Source organism: Octodon degus, unplaced genomic scaffold (genome assembly GCF_000260255.1).
Source record: "Octodon degus isolate 3935 unplaced genomic scaffold, OctDeg1.0 scaffold00014, whole genome shotgun sequence".
Taxonomy (NCBI): Eukaryota; Metazoa; Chordata; class Mammalia; order Rodentia; family Octodontidae; genus Octodon; species Octodon degus.
The window spans coordinates 1,776,497-1,780,774 of NW_004524590.1; the positions used below are offsets into that span (position 1 = coordinate 1,776,497).

The 4,278-nt window shown below is 42.0% G+C and overlaps 1 protein-coding gene across 2 annotated transcripts in view; it reads left to right on the forward strand.

The window, feature by feature from the left end:
• Positions 1-4,278, forward strand: part of Ammecr1l (AMMECR1 like) — a 25,128-nt gene that overhangs the window by 987 nt on the left and 19,863 nt on the right. Inside the window, exons 1-2 of one of the 2 annotated variants that reach the window (XM_023709709.1) lie at positions 167-538; positions 1,028-1,137. The gene's annotated coding sequence lies outside the window, so the exon portion shown is untranslated. Of the gene's footprint in view, positions 1-166; positions 539-1,027; positions 1,138-4,278 lie in introns of those variants that run through there. The other variant, XM_004626316.3, reaches the window with a different exon arrangement.

Genomic DNA, 4,278 nt, shown 5'->3' on the forward strand with positions numbered 1-4,278 from the left:
CGCGTGGACGCCACCCCCGCGGCTCGCCCTGGTTGTCTACCTGTCGCTCTGCTGCGGGCTCCGCGACCCCGGCGCCCCCCACCCTGCTGCCGCACATCCTGCTCCGTACCTTTCGCCTCTGCCCCCTGCCCGCCTATCCCCTCCCCGCCCCTCCACTCGTGCTGAACTCTTCAACGCGCGCTTTCTCCGCTTTCCTCTCTCTTCAGGCCTAGCGCGAGTCCCCCGTTCCATGTGCCAGCCCTGGCGCCCATTACTTTATCCGTCCTCCACCTTACACTCATTGGGTTGTATGTCTCTCCGTCCTGGACTGTGGGTTTTGCCCTTCATACTTGCGCTCCTCCATTCCCTGTCCTGATCTGAACTCTGCCACGCTCCCTCGCCCTTATCCCTTTGGGCCTATCCTCTTTCGTTGCCCTCTCCTAGGATATAGTGGGTGGGGCCTGGAGTCTGCTGTTTACATCTTGGAATAGCTCACTTTATTACTGGGAGTGTGCAGAGTTGATGAAGAGATTATGAAGCGATTTATGCAAGACTAAGGGTAAGGATGGATGGCTCTTAGCAACACTTAGCATTTCCAGCTTCCTCCTGGCGTAACAGTGCGGCCTGCCCTCAAGTCCCTGACCCAGGCATATTGTCCAGTAATTTTTAAGAATTATCTTTATAGAGCATTTTGGAATGTGTATTCTGGAGCCAGTGGAGAGCCTTAAAATCGGATATCCTAGCCTGAAAGCCAGTTTTGACCCAAATTGGTGGTGGGCAAATTTTAATGTGTGACTCCTGTTCAAGATCAATAAAACCTTTGATCCTCAGTGTTCTCCCTGGGTCATGACGCTCAGGATGAGGTGACTCAGGGCAGGGGACGACTGTTGCAGCCTGATACTTCATGTTAGAAATGTTTTGAAGGAAGGAGAGCCTGTTCTCTATGGCTTTCTTTTTCCAGAAATTGTTCGATTGAGTTGTAATTTTTCAAAAACTCCGATCTGACCTGTGTTCCACCTGGATTACTGAACTTAACTTTCCGTCTTAGGTACAAGAAGAAGGAATGGAATTGGAAGGAAGAAAATTCATTCCAGAGACAAAGTAGTTCCCCTCCTCTGTTGTAGCTGTTCCTCTGGCAGTATAAGCTTCCCGCTTTCAGTGAGTATTATCTTGGACATACTTAACAATGAAATTTTGTTGCTGTGTTTAGTTTTAGCCCTATGTTGGCTTTTACAATATTAGATGTACTTTCTTCATTTGTACTGTTCTGCGCCCATGAAAGAGTCCTAATATTGATGAAGTTTAATCTACTTGACCTTTTAAAAATTAAATGTGCAAAGACAAGTTTATTTTCCATAAATATGTTAAGAGTGACCTAAATGGTAGTATATATAGCATTTTGTTTCCTCTATATTAATGACAGTATGCTAACAGTTGTAAGTTTTTCAGAATACTTTACATCTTAACAGCCTCCAGAGCCTTTTGTGAGTAAGACAGGGGCAAATGTTTTCACATTAGAATTGAGACAACTGAGGCCTACACATATCTAGCACCTTGTTGTGGACCACATTAGAAGGGAAAAAGGAGCTAAAAATAAAATTTTAACTCCTGTATTCCACCGTTTTTCTTTAAGATAAGTTGATATGAATATTTGGATGTGACTGTATTTGTATGTTTTAAAAAAATGATTTTTAAAATAATTGTATAGGTAGATTGGTATTTTGCAGGGAAAATGTTCACATATCAGGTGTTGGTGATGTGTGTGTACCAGAGTTGGTAGAAAATAATAGAAATAATTATTTGGAATGGTTACCGGAATGTTTATGGGGTTTTTTGTCTGGCTGTTTCCTGGAATAGTTCCATAAGTAGGCCAGAATTACAGCTTAGGTGCCATTTCGGTACCCATAATATAATTACTGAATTGGATTTCTTCTCAACTCTGTGTGACAAAGGAACTGGCCTGTTCCAGTGTGTAGAAGGTTTGATTTGAGCATTTGGACACTTAACTGATAACAGAAAAAAATGTTGCAGCCCCTTTTTTCTTTGCCTCTTTCCCACCTTCGATGAGGTCATGTCTTCCAGTGAACTGTTTTGAGGCTCTCTTAAAAGGTGAAACTAGATTTTTCCCTGTTCTTAAATTTTTCTCTATATTTTCATCTGTTAATTTCTAGGTATTTTCATCTGATTTTTTTTTTTTAATGTAACTACTTTAAGAAAGATGTTCTGTTAGTATTCATTGAGTATCAAGATGTCAAACATAGCATATTTGGCAAGAACAGTTTCTTGTGTATCTGCAAGCTTAAATGACCCATGACCCCTGTAGAATAGAGCAAGTCTGAGAGAGCCCGATCTTTGTTATGTTTTCTGGCATCTCAGAATAAAAAGGAGCAGTGAATGGTGTATTAGAGACTATTGTTTTCAAAGGTGAAAACTGCCATGGTCCTTGGAGTAATATAGTCCAGTGTGAAGAATAAAAGCAGCTGTTAATAGAGTTGTATTATTAAAGCATTTATTTTTCTAGAAATTGTAAGAACTTACAGCTGTATTACTTTTTTATAACCAATTCTAGCTTTATTAGAATAAGTTATTGGTAGTATTAGAACTAGCAAACAATAAATAGTACTTATGTGCCAAAGGATTGCCACACATTCGTCTCTCTTACTCGCTCAAGTGGTCACAAATAATCCTCTGTGGTGACACATTTGTGGGGTTTGATAACTTGCCTGAATTTGCACTCAGATTTTGCATGTCTAAGCTAGCTGCTCAGCCTGCATAGGCAGTTAGGCTGTGACCCCAGAGCCTAGACTCTGTCCTCAGAACGTGGGAGCTGCTCTAGGACAATGTCAACCTGAAATTTTCAGTAGACTTCAGAAGCCTTAAAAGGTGCCCAACCCCGCCACATCAGTCGAGGCTTCCTCATGTTCTTGCTTCAGTGCTGGCCTTAATAACCTTGTATTAACCCTTGAAATCATAAATGACTATCCAGGTAGACATTCCACTGGGTTGCTCTGGAAGTATCCAATCATTCAAAAAGAAATTCTCCTCCAGGTGCAGCTTAGAATGTATGATCTGTCAGTGGAAAGCTAAAGGCATTAAGTGTTTGCTGAAGTCAGTACAGGGTGTTTTAGCACATGTGACAACTCCCAGCATAGATTGAGTCAAAGCTGGGTGCGGTGGCATGTGCCTGTAATTCAGCCATAAGGTGAGGGACCACTGAGAGTTTGAGGGCAGCCTAGGCTACATAGTGAGTTGAAGGCCAGCCTGAACAACATAGCAAGAGTCTCTCAACTAAAAAAGTGGATCAAAAAGTATATTTACATGATAGTTGATGTAGTTTTTAGAATCACTTACTTATGTTGTTAATCCATTTTGCTGTGAATAGTTACTAAAGCCATCCTTTGATTTGGGCTGAATGGAGTTGACTTTGTTTATGAGGAAGTGTAAGTGCACTTAAAAGTACCTTTTTTTTTTTTATTTTTTTTTATTTTTTATTTTTTTTATTTTATTTATTTATTTATTTATTTTTTTAACATTTATTTAGTGTGTGTGTGTGTGTGTGTGTGTGTGGCCAGCTCAGCCCACCAGGGGGCGCAACTGGCTGGCATGTGGTGCTGGGGGATCGAACTGTGGTCCCTGTACTTTGCCAAGCTTGTTCCAAGTAGGTGCTTTAGACCACTGAGCCATCTCTCCAGCCCTAAAGTACCTTTTTTTTTGAGACAGACTTACTGTGTAGCCCAGCCTGGCCTTGAACTTGTGGAAGTCCTTTTCTGCCTCAGCCTGAACGCTGTGCCACCACACCTGTCAAAGTATTCAATAAGTCTCTTATATAAAGATTAGTCACCCTGATGGCCAAGCACAGGGACCTAGGTTTAATCCCAGGCACCACATGCCTCGCCAACCCACTGAGACTGGGCGCAGTGGCAAACGCCTATAATCCCAGTGCTTGGAGGCTAAAAACAGGATAACTAGGGGTCCAAGCTGAGCTGCATAGTGAGACTCTGTACGAAATGCATAAAAAAAAAGTTAGTCAATCTGAGATACTCCAAAATCAGCCTCACAACAGGACCTAAACAACTATAAGATGTTTTGTTGTTTTTTTTTCCCCCCTCTATAATACAGGAAATCAAACTCAGGATCTTATGCTTGCCAGGCAGATGCTGTGCCAGTGAGTTGTGTACCTGGCGCTAAGTTCTTGTTTAAAAGGTAAATTTAGGGGCTGGTGAGATGGCTCAGTGGTCTAAAGCACCTACTTAGAACAAGCTTAGCAAAGCACAGGGACCGCGGTTCAATCCCCCAGCA